The sequence below is a fragment of the Cricetulus griseus genome (assembly GCF_003668045.3).
Source record: "Cricetulus griseus strain 17A/GY chromosome 1 unlocalized genomic scaffold, alternate assembly CriGri-PICRH-1.0 chr1_0, whole genome shotgun sequence".
Lineage (NCBI taxonomy): Eukaryota > Metazoa > Chordata > Mammalia > Rodentia > Cricetidae > Cricetulus > Cricetulus griseus.
Genome location: NW_023276806.1, coordinates 1,736,967 through 1,759,035, shown reverse-complemented (window position 1 = coordinate 1,759,035; position 22,069 = coordinate 1,736,967). Strand labels below are relative to the sequence as shown.

The following is a 22,069-nucleotide window of genomic DNA, read 5'->3' as shown; positions in this document are numbered from 1 at the left end:
CCAAACACAAAAAGAAACAGGTGGACAAAATCCACACGCAATGACACCACCAACAATAAGTCCAAATCAAAGAAGAACCAATGAACAATGGACATTAATATCCCTAACTGTCAATGGTCTTAACTTACCCATAAAAAGATATAGGCTAACAGAATGGATACGAAGACAGAATCCATCCTTCTGCTGTTTACAAGAAACACACCTCAACTTCAAAGACAGGCGATACCTCAGAGTAAAAGGATGGGAAAAAATTTTCCAATCAAATGGGCTCAAGAAACAAGCTGGGGTAGCAATCCTAATATCTAACAAATTAGACTTTAAACTGAAAGCAATCAAAAGAGATGAAGAAGGGCATTTCATACTCATCACAGGAAAAGTCCATCAAGATGAAGTCTCAATCCTGAACATCTATGCCCCTAATACGAAAGCACCCACATTTGTAAAAGAAACATTACTAAAGCTCAAACCACACATAAAACCACACACACTTATAGTAGGAGACTTCAACACCCCCCTTACACCACTGGACATAACCACTAGACAGAAACTTAACAAAGAAACAAAGGATCTGACAGAAGTGATGACACAACTAGGTTTAACAGATATCTATAGAACATTCCATCCAAACAAAAAAGAATATATCTTCTTCTCAGCGCCACATGGAACCTTCTCAAAAATTGACCACATAGTTGGCAGCAAAGCAAACCTCCACAGTTACAAAAGAATTGAAATAACCCCCTGTATCTTATCAGACCACCATGCATTAAAGCTAGAATTCAACAACAATACGAATTGCAGAAAACCTATATTCGCATGGAAAATGAATAACACCCAATTGCAGCATTCCTGGGTTGAGGAAGAAATAAAAAAAGAAATTAAAGACTTCCTAGAATTTAATGAGAATGTAGACACAACATACCTGAACTTATGGGACACCCTGAAAGCAGTGCTAAGAGGGAAGTTCATAGCACTAAGTGCCCACATGAAGAAACTGGAGGAAAGTCACATTAGAGAATTGACAGAACAACTGAAAGCTTTAGAGCAAAAAGAAGCAAACACACCAAGGAGGAGTAGATGCCAGGAAATAATCAACCTGAGAGCCGAAATCAACAAAGTAGAAACTAAGAAAACAGTACAAAGAATCAATGAAACAAAGAGTTGGTTCTTTGAGAAGATCAATAAGATAGACAAACCTCTAGCCAAACTAACCAAAAGGCAGAGGGAGAGCTTGCTAACTAACAAAATCAGAAATGAAAAGGGGGATATAAAAACGGACACTGAGGAAATCCAGAGAATCTTTAGGTCATACTTTGAAAACCTGTATTCCACAAAATTGGAAAATCTAAAGAAAATGGACAGCTTTCTGGATAAATATCACTTACCAAAATTAAATCAAGATCAGATAAACAGTTTAAATCAACCTATAACCCCTAATGAAATAGAAGCAGTCATCAAAAGCCTCCCAACCAAAAAAAAGCCCAGGGCTAGATGGCTTCACTGCAGAATTCTAGCAGAAATTCAAACAAGAGCTAATTCCAGTACTCCTCAAACTGTTCCGCACAATAGAAGCATATGGGATATTGCCAAACTCTTTCTACTCTTGATACCCAAGCCACACAAAGATATGACTAAGAAAGAGAACTACAGACCGATATCCTTCATGAACATCGATGCTAAAATATTCAATAAAATATTGGCCAATCGAATCCAAGAACATATCAGAAAAATCATCCACCACGATCAAGTAGGCTTCATGCCAGGGATGCAAGGATGGTTCAACATACGAAAATCCATCAATGTAATCCACTATATAAACAAACTGAAAAAGAAAAACCACATGATCATCTCACTAGATGCTGAAAAAGCCTTTGACAAAATCCAACATCCCTTCATGATAAAGATCTTGGAGAGAACAGGAATAACAGGAACATATCTAAACATGATAAACGCAATATACACCAAACCAATAGCCAACATCAAACTAAATGGAGAGAAACTCAAAGCATTTCCTCTAAAATCAGGAACAAGACAAGGCTGTCCACTCTCTCCATATCTCTTCAATATTGTACTTGAAGTTCTGGCTATAGCAATAAGACAAGAAAAGGGGATCAAAGGGATACAAATTGGAAAGGATGAAGTCAAACTTTCACTATTTGCAGACGACATGATAGTCTACATTAGTGACCCGAAAAACTCTACCAGGGAACTCCTACAGCTGATAAACACCTTCAGCAAGGTAGCAGGATACAAAATTAACTCAAAAAAATCAGTAGCCCTACTATATACAGATGATAAATCCAATGAGAAAGAAATCAGGGAAACATCACCTTTCACAATATCCACAAGCAACATAAAATATCTTGGGGTAACACTAACCAAAAAAGTGAAAGACCTGTACAATAAGAACTTTGAGACTTTAAAGAAAGAAATTAAAGAAGATACCAGAAAATGGAAAGATCTCCCATGCTCTTGGATAGGTAGAATTAACATAGTAAAAATGGCAATCCTGCCAAAAGCAATCTACAGATTCAATGCAATCCCCATCAAAATCCCAACACAGTTTTTCACAGAAATTGAAAGCCCAGGATTTATAGGAAAAATAAAAAGCCCAGGATAGCCAAAACAACTCTTTACAATAAAGGATCTTCTGGAGGCATCACCATCCCCGACTTCAAGCTCTACTATAGAGCCATAGTTCTGAAAACAGCTTGGTATTGGCACAAAAATAGACAGATAGACCAATGGAATCGAATTGAAAACCCTGATATTGACCCACGCACCTATGAATACCTTATTTTTGACAAAGGTGCTAAATCTATACAATGGAAAAAAGACAGCATCTTCAACAAATGGTGCTGGTACAATTGGATTCGGACATGCAGAAAATTGCAGATAGATCCATACCTGTCACCATGCACAAAACTTAAGTGCAAATGGATCAAAGATCTCAACATAAATCCAGCCACACTGAATCTTCTAGAAGAGAAAGTGGGAATTACCCTTGAACAAATTGGCACAGGAGACTGCTTCCTGAACATTACACCAGTAGCACAGACATTGAGGTCTGCAATTAATAAATGGGACCTCCTGAAACTGAGAAGCTTCTGCAAGGCAAAGGAAACAGTCAGTAGGACAAAACGACCACCCACAGAATGGGAAAAGATCTTCACCGATCCCACATCTGACAGAGGACTGATTTCCAAAATATATAAGGAGCTCAAGAAGCTAGCCACCAAAACACCAAACAATGAAATTAAAAAGTGGGGTGTGGGGAGCCACAGCCCCAAGATGGCACCTGGCTGGATGCCAGGGAGACCGAGCTTAACTGTAAACAAGTCTTATTTGGAAGCGCTTAGTGGATCTGGTGTGCCTCCTCCAGATGTGACCTATCCGGGATCGCCAGGTGGCGTGAGCTAATTGGGTAATGAGCTTGCTGTTAAGGGCTTGCCAGGGGGCTGGGAGAGAGAGAAGAAGCAGAGAGAATAGAAGCAGAGAGAGAAGCTGAGGTAGAAGTAGAAGGAGAAGCTGATGTACAAGGTTCCTGAATAAACTGCTTGAAGAAGAGTCGTGGTTGGGTCCTTCTTGCTGGTCGAGATAGGCGCGACAGTGGGGTGCAGAACTAAATAGAGAATTCTCAACAGAGGAATCTGAAATGGCTGAAAGACACTTAAGAAAGTGCTCAAAATCCTTGGCCATCAGAGAAATGCAACTCAAAACAACTCTGAGATACCACCTCACACCTGTCAGAATGGCTAAAATCAAAAATACCAATGACAATCTATGCTGGAGAGGATGTGGAGAAAAAGGAACACTCCTCCATTGCTGGTGGGAGTGCGAACTTGTAAGACCACTTTGGAAATCAGTAGGACGGTTGCTCAGAAAAATGGGAATCAATCTACCTCAAGATCCAGCCATTCCTCTCTTGGGTATATACCCAAATAGTGCATGTTCATACAACAAGGACATATGTTCAACCATGTTCATAGCAGCATTGTTTGTAATAGCCAGAACCTGGAAGCAACCTAGATGCCCCTCAACTGAAGAATGGATTGAGAAAATGTGGTACATTTATACAATGGAGTACTACTCAGCAGAAAAAAGCAATGGAATCTTGAAATTCGCAGGCAAATGGATGGAACTAGAAGAAACCATCCTGAGTGAGGTAACCCAATCACAAAAAGACAAACATGGTATGTACTCACTCATATATGAATTTTAGACATAGAGCAAAGGATTACCAACCTATAATGCTCTTCACCTAAGAAACTAGGAAACATGAAGGACTCTAAGGGATAAATGGTGCCCAGGAATGGAAGTGGCATGAACTCCTGAACTAATTGGGGGCATGAGGGTGTGGGGGGGAAGGAGCTGCTACAATAAGAGCAAGAGAAGAGGAGTGGAGGAGAGGAAATGGAGGGGCAGAAATATTGAGTTGGGGGAAGAATAGAGGAGAGAGAGCAGGATGAGAGATACCATATCAGAGAGAGCCACTATAGGTCCGAGAAGAGATCTGGAACCAGGGAGAACTCCAGAGACCTACAAAGATGACACGATCTGACAATCCAGGCAATGGTGGAGAGGATAACCTAAAAGCCCTCCCCCTAAAATGAGATTGATAACTTCTCTTTATGCCATCCTAGAGCCCTCATCCAGTGGCTGATGGAAGCAGAGACAGACATCCACAGATATACACTGAGCCGAAATCGGAATTTAGTTGAAGAGAGGGAGGAATGAAGAACGAAGGGGTCTGTACCAGGTTGGAGAAACCCACAGGAACAGTTGGCCTGAACAAGGGAGCGCACATCAACCCCAGATGCTGTCTGGGAGGCCAGTACAAGACTGATCCAGACCCCTGAATATGAATGTCAATAAGGAGGCCTCTGCACTCCAGGGAGCCTCTGGTGGTGGGTTAGTATTTTTCCCTGGTGCAAGAAGGGACTTTGAAAGCCCATCCCACGTGAAGGATTACACTCTGGTCCTGGACACATGGGGAAGGGCCCAGGACCAGCACAGGAAGATTTGGTGGACTTTGCAGAGGCCCTGTTGAGGGCCCTACCCTGCTTGGGGAGTGGTGGGTGGATGGGGGGGGATGGGGATGGGAGTGAGCTGGGGTGGGGGGAGGGGGTGGGGTGAGGGGAGAGGGAGAAGGGACTTGAAACAAGCTTGTTCCCTAACTAGAACTAATAAATAAATTTTAAAAATATATAGTTATGATCGGTAATTAAGACTGAGCTAGCATATAAGAAATCCTAGTCACTGGCCAGCAGCATTGTACCTAATATAAGTCTCTGTGTGTTATGTTGGGGGTCCTAACGTTGCCTCGGAACTCAGGCAGCTGGCAGAAAGATTTATCATTACAAAACTGTATGTCACCCACACCTCAGAAAGCCCATACATGATACCTGGGTCCAGTCCCAGAGCTGACATGCCCTGGCCATGGGGCATGTCATCCTGAATTTACTGTCTCTGGATTGGGATTGATGGGAATAACTGCTCCACAGAAATGAGTCAGAAAAGTGAAAGCTGGCATCCCGAGATCTGTATGTGTCCTCAGAATAAACACCCAAGAGAGCTGAGATTACACCAATTCCCAGTGATCTAGTCAAGAGATCAGATAAGAGCTTTTCTTTCAGAGGAGGAAAAGGTGTGACCGAGGTCAACCTCATGTGGACTAAATACCCCTTCTCTCAGGCAGCACAGCCTGGAAAGAAAAGTGGCCAAAGGGCAGGTTTCCTCACAGAATAGGAAAAGCTTGGATTTGAACTTTCTAACCAAACCGTACACATGCGTGTGTGTACCTGAACCCCAGCTCCCAGGCTTCCTTCAAACAATCTCAACCCTCTTCGTTCACTCTGCTCACACCAACCACTCAAAGTGGAGCCTTAACTAGGACACCAAAGGCAGTTCGGAAGCTGGGTGTGGCGGTGCCTGCCTGTGATCCCAGCAAACTAGGGGAGTCGAGACAGGAAGATTACTGCAGCTTCCGTATCAGTCAGGGTTACACAGCAACATCCTGTCAAGGAAAAAACAGAGAGAATCGAGCACTGAGAGCTCATCCAGCCACCAAAGGGCTAAGGTGCTCGAGGGGAGGGGAGACACGACAGAGGGGTTGGCTGTCCCCTGTGTGACTGACTTAAATCTCAGTGGACCTGGAGGAATCAATGTTACGGCTAGCCTCTCTTGTCACGTTGGTATGATTTAGAATCTCCATGGAAACCCCTGGGTGTCTGTAAGAGTATATTTCCATAAAAATTTAACAAAAGTGGTCAGAAACACCCAGAATGTGGGTCCTGGGGTCCTGGGCTGAATAAAAAGGAGAAAGTGAGTTGATCACCAGCATCCCTGTCTGCTTCCTGACTACGGCTGCAGCACCACCAGCTGCCTCTCCTTCCTGTCTCCCTGCCTTACCCACAGTGAGGGACTGTTTTCTGACCATGACAGAAATAAACTCCTCCCTTGACTTGCTTTTATAGGGAACTCTGTCACAGCAACAAGAGGCCCCCTTTGTGAATAACAGTGAGTTCCACTTGGGAGCTTTTACTTTTAGTCACAGAAGATGCCAAAATCTTTATATGAACTATCAGATTTTGCTTTCCATAACCTCACAAGGAAAAGAACCCTGCCTCTCTGCTTGGCAGATGCTGACTTGGACATGTATTGCCAAAAGACTTGCTGCCTACACAAGGCATGGCTGATTTGTGCTAAGTCTGTTTACTTGCAAAACGCATAGCCTGACACACTGATAAACATCTTGTTGTTCTTGTTTTGGTTTTTCAAGACAGAGTTTCTCTGTGTGTAGGGGGCCGTTTCCTGCATTCTCCATTATAATAATGGTGCCTAAAGACACCAAGATGTAAATTACTTCACAGGCGCTGGGTAATCTCCATTCCTTTGATCTCTGCCTATCCCGTGGCTCATTTGGCCTGAGGAGCTGAAGCCATTCATCGGGTAACACGTCCCAGGCGGCTGGCCAGCCTTTATTAGGGATGGGTTTTCTTGGTTCAGGGTCTCCGCTCTGGTAAGCTTATGCTCTCCCCAACTCTCAAGATGCATTAAAGCTTGTCTGCAGAAGGATCCGAGTGTCCTGCGTGTATTTCTTGCCGGCGAGAAAATACAGCGCGCGCGCGCGGGACATATGGTGCCGAAACCCGGGAACTTTGTTAACATCACCGGCGCCGCGGAGACCCCTCTAACGGGGCGGATTCAGAACTGCAGGGTGGTAAATTCGGAGAGGTATGTTTTTTCTGGACTTTGGCTTGGGAATGTTGCTATTTTGGGAGGTTAATATAGAGGCTTCTATGCTTTTACTAGGAGCTATTTTGACCTTTCTCACTGTTGTAACAATCTTAAAGAAGTCCAGAATTACATATCAGAAACCGAATGTGGTGAGAGATGGGGCGCGCCTAACAATAAAATATAAGAAAAAAGGACCTCCCGGGATGTCTACTGACAAGGGAGTGTATAAGGAAAAAGGACCTCCCGGGATGTCTAGTGACAAGGGAGTGAATAATTTGTTAAGAGAAACAACAACAAATAAGAAAAAAGGACCTCCTGGGATGTCTACTGACAAGGGAGTGAATAATTTGTTAGATAATTCTGTAAATAAGTTTAAAGCTTTAAATCTTGATAGCTCTGATGACTCTGAAAGCTCAAGAGATAAAGTTTTAGAGAAAACAGCTCAGCTAGATGACTCAAAACCTAGCCTCTGCCCTACAACGAAACTAGAGGCCTTGGAGCTGAGCAGCTCAGACTCTGAGATTTTTAGACTCTAGCAAGGAAGCAGAGCTAGAGGAGGAGGCAGCACGATACCACCCCGATAGATATCGGCTGCCAAAAGTGAAAGCAAATATGAGGCCATCACCTGTTAATTCAGCGGGTGTACTTCTATCAGCACCCCCATTATTTGGTACCGACTCCTTACCATCAGAGGAGCGGAGGAAATTACAGATGGCTTTCCCAGTCTTTGATAGGGGAAAAGGCCATGCCTGCTATTCAACACTTCTTAAAGGCCTGGAATGCCTGGGGCTTTAAAGCCTCATAAACATTGACGCTCGGGCCAAGTGTCTCACCTCAAAACCTAAAAGGCCAAAAGGAAATGGTAAAATGAAAAGATATCTTAACTGATCTTTGGAGAGGCCCGGATCCTATTCTCATAAGATCCAGGGGAGCGATATTGTGTTTTTCCACAGGATGAAGAGAATCCCCTGTGGATCCCAGAAAGACTCAACCCGAAGAGCCCCTTCGGACCTTCAAAAGTTGAAACTCCACCCTCTCCCCGGGAGTTGAGAGCCGCTATTGTTATCCAGATTAACTCCTGTCCTTGCCGGAGAGAAAGGGGTGGGGATGGGATTGTTTGATGCAGCCGTTTGCGGATTGCTGTTACTTCTGGCTGGTCTATGAGAAAGGGGTGGGGGTGGGATTGTTTGATGCAGCCGTTTGCGGATTGGTGTTACTTCTGGCTGGTTTGTAAGCTCGAGGGCTCAAACCAAGAGAGATCGCCCAAGCGCTTCCACTGATATTTGGCTAACAATGCTTAAGCAATAGGCCGCCGACCAGACAGCTCTTGCACACCCGGAGCCTAGGCTCATTGCACAGGGTAGAGTGTCTGGTTTGGGCAGCCCATGAGGGATGCTGAGCAAAGGCATCGCACAGAGTTGCCTAATATGCAGGCTTCTCTGAGAGGTACGTTGACCTGCATAAGGGTTACCTGCCCGAGCCTCCCTTTCCCAGAAAAACGGCAGAGGACAAGTCGAGAGTGCTTCGGGTCAAGCTAACAGCCTGATGGCGACTCTCGTACACAGTCTTAATGTTTGATTTTGGGAAGGTACAACCTCTGCCTCTATCCCTCAACATGCTTGTAAAAATATAAAGCCTTTTCATTAATTAATAAAAAAGGGGGATATGTAGGGGGCCGTTTCCTGCATTCTCCATTATAATAATGGTGCCTAAAGACACCAAGATGTAAATTACTTCACAGGCGCTGGGTAATCTCCATTCCTTTGATCTCTGCCTATCCCGTGGCTCATTTGGCCTGAGGAGCTGAAGCCATTCATCGGGTAACACGTCCCAGGCGGCTGGCCAGCCTTTATTAGGGATGGGTTTTCTTGGTTCAGGGTCTCCGCTCTGGTAAGCTTATGCTCTCCCCAACTCTCAAGATGCATTAAAGCTTGTCTGCAGAAGGATCCGAGTGTCCTGCGTGTATTTCTTGCTGGCGAGAACCGCGGGACATCTGTGTAGCTCTGGCTGTCCTGGCACTCACTCTGTAGACCAGGCTGGCCTCAAACTCACAGAGATCCGCCTGTCTCTGCTTTCCTGAGTGCTAAGATTAAAGGTCTGAGCCACCACTACCTGGCCTGATAAACATTTTGTAATGGTGGTGAAGGCAATTAAAAAAAAAAAAAACTGGTAGGATTTGTCTGTGTAATTGACATAATTAAAAGTATTATTTCCAAGTACTCCCACTACCATGAACTCGGGAGATGTACCTGCCATGCTGTCTGTGTCTTTTGCTGTTTTTGGTGATGTCTAATTTTTTTATTAACTCTTTTGAGAATTTCATACGATATGTTTTCATCATATTCACTTAATTCCCCCAACTCCTCTTAGATCTACCTCCACCTCCCTATCTACCCAAGTTCATGTCTTTCTCTTAAAAATAAAATAAAATAAAAACCCACTGGATCCAGTTTGTGTTGCCCAAATACTCTTGGGTGTAGGGCCTGCCATAGAGTGTGATCAACCTACCAGGAGTCATACTCTGAGGAAAACTGACCCTCCTCCTCCCAGTAACCTTCAATTGCCAACAGCTCTTCAGTGATAGACTGTAACTTCTGACCAACAAGGCCTTCCAACACATACATACAGCTAGACATCCCCAACACACACAGACACAGGCATGCACACTCACACACACACACACACACACACACACACACACACACACACACACACACTGGGGGGACAAGGTCTCATAATATCCTTCTAGGCCATGCCCCCAATACCCTTAGGATCTTCCACAGACCAGCTGGCTGCATAGGGGTAGCTCCTCCTCTCTATAACACCTTTCTAGGGTGTAGTCTTTAAAGAACCAAACTTTGGGGAACATACCAGATTGAAATGACAGCACACAGCCATGTTCTCACATAATCCAAGGAACTAGAAAATTTTATATGCAAAACTTTTAGTGTATATTTATAAAAGATGTCAGTTTTAAAACATAACTGTGGCTGACATAGAAAGCAGGCCAGGGCTCTTAGGTATTGACCATTGCCATGAGTCTTATTCAAACAGCATAGTATCAAAAGACAGAAACTATTCAGTGCAGCACAGCTCAAATACCAGCTAATCACAGCAAATGTGCCCCCCCACAGGATGTCCCAATACTTCAAAACAGTGTTTCTCAACCTGGAGTCTCGACCCCCTGAAGGTTGAATGACCCCTTCACAAGGTCACATATCAGATATCCTGCATATCAAATATTTACATTACAAGATGTAACAGTATCAAAATTGCAGTTATGGGGTAGTGATGAAATAATTTTAAGGTTGGGTGTCACCACAACATGAGGAACTGTATTAAAGGGTCACGGCATTGGGAAGGTTGAGAATAGTTCTTGCCCACCCCAGACTCAGGATGCCTCTGCTAATAGAAACTTGTCCCTGAGTCTTTGCTCCAGAACTTCGGATTGTCACAGGACAGAGGCTGGATCTCATCTTCTGGTCCTCTATTTTTACCTTCCTTGCAGAGTAACATAATTTAATAATGGGCTCTGATGTGGTCATACCAGACCATGTAGAATTACTTGGGTAGAAACTGGTCCTGCCTCACTCAACAATGAAACCATTGTTTGTTTGCTATGACCTACAGTTTTATTTAAAAACTAATGAGGCTGACAAATCATGGCCTCTAAAGCTATTATTTCCTTAGTGGCAGCATTGCTGGGTGAATGGGTTTAAAATTTTATTGACTACAGTGATTTTGACCCAAGACCCAGTCAGTTCAAATGCAGACACACAAAACCAAGCCATACATTTTAAATCATTAAAGCAATTGGTAGGGACTGGAGCAATGGCTCAAAAGTTAAGAGCATTGGCTGCTCTTCCAGAAATCCCAAGTTTAATTCCCAGCAACCACACAACCATCTGTATTGAGATCTGGCGCCCTCTTCTGGTCTGCAGGGATACATGCAGGCAGAACACTGTACACATAATAATAAATGAAGCTTAAAAAAAACAAAGCAATTGGATAAGGACCAAAATTCCCAGGGGTGATTTTACACTGGTTTCATGCTACCTTAAGTATATTTCAAAGTAAACAGTCACTGAAATCAGTATCTGCATGAACAGGAACAGTGATTGTCTACGGTAGTCATTGTCATGGTCACCCTACTAGTAAGACCATGAAGGTACCCAAAGGTTGCTATGTTTACAGACATTCCCTGGGTAGTCACCACTTTTCAACACTTTCTACATTCATGTTTGGAATGCCCATGCCCCCATACAGAGGCTTTTCCTCATTGGTACCCAGGCAGTGAGGTTACCCCAGGCCCCTGTTCCTTGCCTTCTGGAATATGACACAAGATAAACTCTCTGCAGCAAAATATTGGTAACTTAAATATACTTGCTTTATTATCCTTCTTGACACAGTCAAGCCCAATTTTAGCCCACTGAGTACCCAGCCAGGATTTTTCAGGGTTTCTATGTATCCCAGGGCCAACTTCTTGCCCCAAAGAGCTCTTCATTAACACCTCTCATGACTTAGAGGTGTTTCATCGTGGAAACTTGGATTCATTTCTTTGCTTTCTGCAAGATGAAAAAGAGAAACAGAACAGAAAAACAACTTATGTAGCAGGCTTTAGTGAAGATGCAAGAGTAGCAGATAAGGTTACCTAGAGTGATCACACAGCACATCAGTATTCACCATTTTCACAAAGCCATCCATCCAATCTCTCTTTCCCCTTCCCTGCTCTCTGCTGTGGGAAGTCAGAGGGAGCATTCTCATGGCCTGTACACACACCTATTTGGATTAAGTGATTTTATCAGTTTTATTAATTGTTTTACTTCTAGCACCTTGATCCAGGCCTGGCATACAGTAACAATTTAATAAACACATGTTGAGTAAATGAATACAGAAAAGACCTTGTCCTGAAACAAGAAACTGATAAATCGAGTTTGTGTTCATAAGTCAGTGTTTACTCCATCCACGTTTTGAATGTTTAGCTGTTTCCCTAAACTTTTCTGAACAGCTAAGCAGTTCTGGTAAGTAGCCATTTGTTCAAACCTGGGTGGCTGCATCTCAGAAGTATATACTTTTTCCTATCTTGCAAAAGAAAGTCTGACTTGTAGCCAACAATCTGTTAGGAACTTTATTTCCAGCATCAGAGCTGCCAATGTAATCACACCTTGAATGGTAGAGGCCCAGCGTGTATCTGGATGTACCGATCTCTGTGCAAACAGCAACTCCAAAAACAGAAATTATTATTCTGCCTTCATGGTGACTGGATTCCTGCCCAGTAAGGAAGCATGAGGTGGACAGATGTCAATTTTGCATTTGCTAAGATGGCATTATCCCTCTCTCCCATCCTGGACTCAAGAGCTAAGTTTAACATATTCTGACCTCAAATGTTTTCTGTGTCAATGAGCTTGGGTTAACAAAGCAGAAGGCAGAATCCTCTTCCGCCTCCTTCACCATTAACAGTCACTAGCTCAAAGGTTCTCAAGCAATTGCCAAGTCTGCCTCTGAAAAGATCAATATGTATAAATGCCATGATAAATTGCCAAGGCCCCACCTTGCCTGGGTAAGTAGCCTCAAGCTGTTAAATTCCCACCATGTCCAGTCTAAACAAGGAAGAAACACAGAGGCAGTGACGAAACAAAATTAATTTATTTCAGTCCTTTTTCCTTCTGTTTTCTTAAGATAGTCTTGCTGTATAGCCCACACTGGTCTAGAACTTAAGAACTTAAAAATCCTACCTCCAGATTATGAGTGCTGTGATTAAACCATATGCCACCCAGCTCTTCTGATATTTAGTTGCTGCTATTGCTGCTTTGTTGTCTTCAGTGCTGAAGGTGGAACCCAGGGCCTTGTGTTTGCTCAACAAGACAAGCTTTCTATCTCTGAGCTACATCACCAGCCCTCGAGGAAGCAAAATATAAGAATGAAGTTAATGCCTTGACTCTTGGACCTGCCCCCCCCCCACCCCAGGACTGTTTTCCTGCCCCTGCCACATTGCCTGGCTCCATATCGGTGGCTCTTCTCTCCCACAAAACATATTCATGTTTTGGTGATACTTAGATGTTCTGTCTAAACAGCAGAGACAGAGAGAGAGGAGAGAGGGAGAGAGAGAGAGAGAGAGAGAGAGAGAGAGAGAGAGAGAGAGGAAGAGGGAAAGGGAGAAGGAGAGAGATCAATGCCAAGATTTAAATGATAACCTACTACTTTACTCTGAGTGTGCATGCATATACACACACATTTTTCAATGTGTTCTGTAATGAAAGACGACCTTGAATTTCTGATTCTCTTGCCTCTATCTCCTGAGTACTAGAATTAGAGGCATGTGCCACCACAACCAATCCCCATACATGCTGAGCAAGCCTTCTACTGACTGAGCTACTTTTCCAGTCCTCCATACCTCCACACACATTATTTTTAACCAGGCAAATGTTAATTCATCCTTCAGTAATCTTTCCTGAACTCTCTGCTGTAGACTAAATGTTTTCAGTATAGCCCTCTGTCTTCACCCCTATCCCTACCCCTACCCTCCCTGATATCCAATGTTATGAGACTTGAGGCAGGGCTTTTGGGAAATAGTTAGGATTACATGACGTTATGGGGTTGGAACCCCAGTGATGATGTTAGCTATCTCATGAAAAGTTTTTATGTGGTCAAAAAAAAAAAAAAAAAAAAAAAAAAAAAAAAAAAAAAAAAAAAAAAAACACCTTGGAAAGACTGGTTGAGGCTAAGGATCTTGAGATAGAAGATCAAATTGCCTTGCAGCATCTAGTGAGCTCGATTTAATCACACAGAGCACGGCCCCTTCATTTCAATATCAGATGAGACTTTTTCAGTTACTGAGAGCAGTGGCAATGAAAGATAAAAGGGAAAAAAATGCCTTAATAAAAGTAAAAACCAAAGCATGAAGTGGGGTGGAAGGGAAGGAGGAAAGGGGAGGAATGAGAAGGGGAGAGAGGGCAGGAGGAGGAAGAGTAGGAGGAGGAAGAGAGGAAGAAAAGAGAGAGGAGCAAAGGACGGGGCAGGGGGATACAAGGAAGTCAGAGGAGGAAACGAAGCAGGAAGGGGAGGGGCTTGTTCATCGGACCCACACTGTAGTTGTTTTTTTTTTTTTAACTCTTACTCTTTGGGGGCCCACCACCCAGCTCCCAAATAAAAACAGAGAGACTTATTCTTCCTTACGAATGCCCCGTCTTAGCTTGGCTAGTTTCTATCCGGCTTTGAAGCTGGGAGTTAAATTATCCCATCTACCTTTTGCCTCTGGGCCTTTTCTTTTCTCTATTCTATATACCTTTCTTTCCTTCTTACTCCATGGCTGGTGGTGTGGCTGGATGCCTGGTCCCTGGCGTGCTCTCTCCTCCTTTTCTTCTCTGGCCTCTCTTCTCTTATTTATTCTCTCTGCCTGGCAGCCCCGCCTATTTCTCTCTCCTGCCTAGCTATTGGCTGTAGGGAGACACTGTAGCCCCGCCTCCTAGTAGCCCGGACAGGTGTGCCGGGACACGCCCATAAGGGCGTGGTGAGGGGGAAGTCTAAGGTGATGCAGAAAGGGTTCTTAAGGGACCGCGCACATCTGGAGACTTCTCTTCTCCCTTCTCTCTGGCCTGGCTGTCTTGCTGCCCCTGGCCCACTTTAGCTTGCGCTTGGCTGGTGTTATCTGAATAAAGAAAACCTTAGCCATACGGACTGCGGATTGATCTCTCATCAATTGGTCATTCAGCTTTTCATTAGACCAAACAGGTGTTTTAGACAGGCAAAGGAACACAGCTTCACAGAGTTAGATAAATGCAACATAAGAGAATACAACACATCTTTGCATCATTAAACAAATATTCCACAGCATAAATGAATGTAACACATCTTCAACTAAGGTTCCACATCAGCCCATGTGCCAGCATGAGTCTATGTTTTAGGATGGATCCACTAGAGCCCAGTTTTCCATGTCTTTGAGATGCCACCCCATCTCAGATGGGTGTCCCCTTCACAGTGGGGAGGTGGCTCTGCTGGTATACATCTCACTCTAACAGGCTTCAGCCACAGAGGATGGCTATGCCTTTTCAGGTAACTCCCATAAGAGTCTGAGATCTTAGACCAAGCAAGGTTCAGACAGAGGCACTGTTACAGACAGGAGCCCACAGGGTGGGTTTCTGATCATCTATGTTCATCACGAGACTCCTGAGACAGAATAGAATATCAGGGTACAGTATATATTGCCCAAGAAAGGTAGGATGGACTCTAAACAGCCAAAACAGGGAGGGGCCATATTTTTGGCTAACAAAACCACTCCACAGTTTGGAGTATTTTACCTTCTACAAAGGTTATTTGAAGCTGGGAGTGCACGCCTTTAATCTCAGCACTCTGGAGACAGAAGTAGGTGGAGCTCTGTGTTTTCCAGACAGGGTTTCCATATGTATGTAGTAGCCCTGGCTGGCCTGGAACTTGGTATGTAGATCATGCTGACCTTGAGCTACAAGTGCTGTAGTTAAAACTGCTCGGCCACACCTGGATTTTTACAATTTTTTAGAAAATAGGATGCCAGAAGTGTTACTTATTCTCTGGCCTTACAGAAAAAAAGAGTGGCTGTTTATTAAAAGACATTTTAAATGTAAGTTTGTGTGTGTTTGTATGTGCAGTATGTGTGCCTTGATTCTCAGACCTTCATGCCTGCACAGGAAGTGCTTGCTTTACCAGTTGGGCTACCTCTCAACACCTCAACATTGATTTCATACACAGTGATTAAGAAAGAGGTGCTCCTTGAGATCTCAGGCCTTTGATCCCAGCATTTTGGATCTCATGCCTTTAATCCCAGCACTAGGGAGATGGAGACAGGAAGTTATATGGCTGGGCATACAGAGGAATATAAGGTGGGAGGAGACAGGAGCTCAGCCCTTCTGGTCTGAGGATTTTGTAGAAATAAGAACTTCGGTGGCTGGCTCCTTTACTTCCCTGATCTTGCAGCACTTACCCTGGAAAAAAAAGAAAGGAAAAGGAAAAAGAAAAGGAAAGGAAAGAAAAGAAGAGAAAAGAAAGAGGTGCTCAGGGAAAGGCTAAGACATGCCCAAGTGTGGGCAGAGGCTTCTCCAGGAAGAATTAAGGGCATCTTTGACATATATAGGTCATATGTTGCTCTCATTTTAACATTAGCCGAATATGCCGTGCGGTCGCTCTTAAGTTGGATCTCAAAGGATTGCTAAATTTTTTGTCTTTCTCTCTTTTTTGGTAAGTGATATTATCGGGTGGGCTCTTGGAGATGCCTTGGGTGGGATTACAATGTGGTAAGTAAAACTGAGAACCATAAGGGATTCACAAGGGTTTAGGGTCGGGGATTGTAGGGGAAGCTGTAGCCACGCCTACTTAGGGGCTGGCTACAGGTGTGCCTGACCACGCCCTCGAAAGCAGGGATGATGGTGCATGCCTTTAATCCTAATGCTCAGGAGGCAGAGGCAGGTGGATCTCTGTGAGTTCAAGGCCAGCCTGGTCTATACATCGAGTTCCAGGACAGCCAGGGCTACACAGAGAAACTCTGTCTTAAAAAACCAAACCAAACAAGCAAAAAGAGGCTTAGCACTTTTCCCCTTTTCTTTTTTTCTTTTCTTTCTTTTTTATTAACTGCAAAGAAGGGTTTTGGTTACATTCGTAGAAACCTGTAGAATCACAGCTGGAAGAGAGAAGGGCCTATTTCATTGATGGTTGTAATTCTGGATTCTCAGGTTTCTGTTGCTATGATGAAAGCAACTTGGGGAGGAAAGGGTTTATTTTGCTTATACTTCCACCATGGAAGGAAGTCAAGGCAAGAACTCAAGCTAAGAACCTAGAAGCAGGAGCTGAAGAGAGGCCATGCAAGAGTACTGCTCACTGGTTTGCTTGCCATTGCTTGGTCAGCCAGGACCACCTGCCCAGAGTGGCACTGCCCACAGTGAGCTAGGCCCTCCCAATCAAGAAAATGCACTACAGGTCTGTCTGGCAGAGGTTTTCTTAACTGAAGTCCCTTCTCCCAGGTGACTCTAGCTTTCATCAGGTGGACATAATAGTAGCTAACATCACATCTCCATTAATTTGCATTTTTCCTGTCTTGGTTTTCATTCTGACTCCTTTAATTCTTTAGGGGGGAAAACTACTTTTGCTGAAAAGAAACACTGTAGGAGGAGGGAGGGGAATACATTGTATACCATGGATATACTATGTTTTATAGACCACATTGTATACTGCAGCCAACACATCTCAGCATGACTGGCTTGGAGGAGCTGGATATTAATGGCCACAGCGTGGCACATTGCTTATAGTGTGTTAATAAGGACCCTGTATGCAGGGCGTTGGTGGCGCACACCTTTAATCCCAGCACTCGGGAGGCAAAGGCAGGTGGATCTCTGTGAGTTCGAGACCAGCCTGGTCTACAAGAGCTAGTTCCAGGACAGCCTACAAAGCTGCAGAGAAACCCTGTCTCAAAAAACCAAAAAAAAAAAAAAAAAAAAAAAATCAGGACCCTGTATTAGCTCGGTGCATGTCACCCTCCACCAACAGTTGCCCTCAGCTGTCCAGAGCTGTTTTGCCATGGGAGTCAGTCACCTGTAATCCCACTCCCCACCCAGTCAGGCTCCTTCTCCATGGTTTTCTGCTGTCATGCTTTTGCAGCCATGTCCCCAAAACCAAAGTGCATTTATTTCAGAGACTACCTCTCCTAGGAACAAAGCAAGAATAGACTTTGCTCTGTTCCTTCATTCAAAATGAAAATTTCTTTGGATAAAACACCCCTGTGTATAGTACCAAGACACCAGCCTATTTTTTCCCCAGCCAGAACCTGGGGGGTTTTATTAGGAGGCTGTGATCACTAACGCTTGCAGTTTCAGGAGTGTGTGGCTTGCTAACCTGTTGAGAATACTCTATGCTCAACTAAGAACACGGTGATGAACAACGGAATGAAAGGTCAGGAGACCAGGGTTCTAGTGCTGCGACCAGTGGGAGCTCTTGATAAACTGAGCTAATACATGAGTGCAAATCAGGCCTGAGTTATTTTTCCTAACTGAAGAAACTCAAACTAAGTACCATAAAAACAGTAATGAAGCCAGACTTTAATTCCCCAGCAGTACTTCAAGCCTTGTTATAGGTACACTGGTGGAAGACAAGAATGACTGCAAGTGCCTGAGGGATCTCACTGGATCAGACTTAACAGTTATTTTGTGAGATAAGGAAAATTAGAAAGAACTCTTGTTGAGAAAGAAATACCCCAAATACTCTGGTTTTAAATACAGATACCTTTACCTTAATAAATTTACTATTTCAGTTAAAAATATGAAAAGAATAAAAAGCACTATGTATGTGATTTGTACCTGATGTGCAGATATTGAACTTTAAGGATAAGAATTACTCAGTTACATTTATAAAAATAAACAGAGTTTGAGGCCTCTTAAGGAGGCCACTGGAAATTAAAAATAACCCAGAAATAGCAAAGCAGTATCAGGGAGGGGTGCATTTGGTAATTAGATTTATTTAAGAAAAAATAACAAATACTCAAGTACAGCCTTTAATCGCTAGAATTTCACAGTTGGCATTTCAAATATTTGATTTTTGGCTTGTGGTAATTAAATGAAAACCATCACTTTCAATATTTTTTCAACAGGATGGAAAAAGCCACCATTGATTTAAGATCATTCATTTAATAATTTAACTTCATACAACATCAATACTGAATTATGACATTGTAAGCATGATTATATCTTAGGCTATGGGAAAAAAGATAATAAAAATCAGCAGCATAATCCCCCAAACAGCACAATTTTCAGTTCCTTAGATACAAATGTAGCAAAATTACCAAAATGACACTGACAGAGCCAACCTGTCAGGAGAAGATAAACAGAAGACAGTCCTTAGCAGGGAAGAATCCTGGAAGGTTACAACTGTAAAAGTCATTAGGTGCCTTAAAACATTCTCTGGGAAATTCTGCAAATGCTCCTCGATGGTCCGTCCAGTTATCTGGGAGATCTGACTCCCTGGATGCAGCTCCTGACAGCAGCACTGGAATGCCAGCTTCAACCCAACTTCAAGGGTGCTGTATCAAAAATGCACAGGAAAACCATGTCAGTGACTCCACACTCCTACCCTGAGAGCTCATTCTGAGGTTACCACACATTCACCCACATCAGCCGTAGAAAGTGGCGCCTTTAGAGGTGACAGTGAGCACATTTTTCTTTAATTTGGGTGATGTTCAGATTGTAACTGGCGTGGCTCTGGATTGGGTCTGTGGTAGATGGAGGAGGGAGTTGAGAGTCAGATGCCCAATACTGTGAGAACCCAAGGTGCTGGAGATGAAACCAAATGTGTGTCAGAAGTCTGGATCATCAAATGTGCTCAGAAAGGCTGATACTAGGCTAGGAGATGCTGGGTGGCTTGGGGGCTTTTCTTTCTTAGGGAGGTAAAGACCAGCAGATAAATTGACTCTATACTGAGGGGCTCAACAAGGACTGGACAAGTTCACAGATGTTGTCCAGGCAAGTATCAGGAACACTCATCTTCCTGCAAATCTCTGGTGAGGCCACTCTTTTAAAAAAAATGTCATCCACCCTCAAGATTAGACACATGCTGGCAGAGAAGCACTTAAATGTTCACACAGGCAGTGCTGGCCCATGCCTTTAATCCCAGTACTCAGGAGACAGACAAAGGTGGCTCTCTGAGATTGAGACCAACCTGGTCTACAGGGGGAGTTCTGGGACAGACAGAGTTACACAGAGGAACCCTGTCTTGAAAAACCAAAAGAAAAAAAAAACAAAAAAGAAAGGAAAAAAAGAGAAATGTTCAGCATTTTTAATCATCAGGGAAATGTAAATCAAAGCTACTTTGAGATTACATCCATCAGTCAGCATGGCCAATATCAATAAAGCAAATGACAGCTCATGCTGTTGATGATTCGTGACAGAGGGAACACTCACCCAATGCTAGTGGGAATGTAGACTTGTACAGCCACTATGGAAATCAGGGAAGACGGGGATCAATCTTCATCAAGATCCAGTTATGCCACACTTGGGCATATAGCCAAAGGACACTTGCTCAACCATGTTCATTGCTACTCTACTCATAATATCCAGAAATTGGAAACAATTGGATATCCCTCAACAGAAGAATGGATATAATGAAAATGGCACATTTACACAATAGAGTATTACTCAGCCATTAAAAAAGATGAAATGGTGAAATTCGAAGGTAAATGTATGGAACTAGAAAAAGAAAAACCATCCTGAGTAAAGTAGCTTAGACCCAGATATGGTGTGTATTCACTTACATGTGGATGTTCACTGTTAAGTCATTGACAAGCAAGCTATAAACTGTATAACCATAGAGGTTAGATAGGGACTAGGAGAAAGCACAGCTCTTCCTAGGATCTATCCTAGGAAGGAGAAATAGAATAGTTATGGATTGGTAGGGGATGAGGGTATCCATAGAAGGATCAAACAAAGAGAGGGAAGGAAGAGGGGGACAAGGAAGGGAATATGAGGAGGGACAGCTAAAACTAAGGGTCATTTGAGGGGTTGTATAGAAATCTAGTAAGTAAGGTACTAGCTTCCTATAATACGCACATATATGAAGGTAATCTACATGAAATAGCCAAATAACAGGAGAGACAGAGCCCCAACTGGACATGTCTTGTTATCAAATAAAGCTTCTAGTATGGGGAATGAGTTGCATCTAATTGAGTTCTTTAGGGCCAAAAGGGTCTCATGAGAACCCCAAACAGCCCAGGCTATTGTAGCTCTCCACAAACTGACAATAAGGTCCTACTAGTGAAGACAACACTTAGGCAATTTACTGAACCTGGAGAAGTGGATCTGGGCACCTACCTAGATACCTATACACCAGTATTCATAGTCCTGAAAGGTTCTCTGCATGCTACCAAAGGAGAAAGTTAAACACCAATCCAGCTACAAACCCTTTGATCTACAAGAGCGACCTGCCTACGAGACGTACTGGTGCAAGAGCAGTGCTAAGTCTGTGGGGATAACCAACCAATACCGGATTCGAGTTAAGGCCTACTCCAAGACATGGAACCCATGCGCAGTGTTGCTTGGGTGGCCAAGAACCTGAGATTGGATAGGGTAAGGACCTAGGGGAAAACCAATTAATACTGTTCTAATAAAGGGGCATAGCAATAAAATGACTCCTAATGACATTATGCTACACTCACAGACCAGCGTCTTGCTTAGTCATCAGAGAAGCTGCCTCTTGCAGCAGAGAAGAACAAATTCAGAGGTCCACAGGCAGACAATATGCAGAGTGAGAAACCTTGGAACGCTTAGCCCTACAATGGATATCCTCCATCAAGTCTCCCCTCCAAGCTCAACTGTGGGGAAACTGTGGACAAGCAGGCAGAAAGCATGTAAGAGCCAGAGGGGATGGAGAACAGCAAGGAATCAAGGCCTTTTACACACAACAGGGCTGGCACATCGTGGGTTTGCACCAATTGGGGTCCTAGAGCTAAGAAAAGTGGATACAGGCTCCTATCCCTAAACCCAGAACCTAACTCCACTTGATAGCCACTTGCTAATAAAAATTAGTTTCCTCCAAATAAGTCTCAATGGGAAAAAAAAAAAAACACTCCTTGTTTTGTTTTTTGTTTTTGTTTTTGTTTTTGTTTTTACCTTACAGGTCCTTTTTGTATATATTACAGCTTCCAGTTTGAGGGTTTTACGAGATTCCTATGTCTGCATTTCTTTCTTTCTTTTCTTTTTTCTTTTTGGTTTTTCAAGACAGGCTTTCTCTGTGTAGTTTTGGAGCCTATCCTGGCACTCGCTCTGTAGACCAGGCTGGTCTCGAACTCACAGAGATACACCTGCCTCTGCTAGAATCAAAGGCA

General features: G+C 43.4%; 1 protein-coding gene across 1 annotated transcript in view; it reads right to left on the bottom strand.

Moving 5' to 3' along the window:
• Positions 1-22,069, bottom strand: part of Cth (cystathionine gamma-lyase) — a 53,393-nt gene that overhangs the window by 10,291 nt on the left and 21,033 nt on the right. The gene's annotated exons all lie outside the window — the stretch shown is intronic.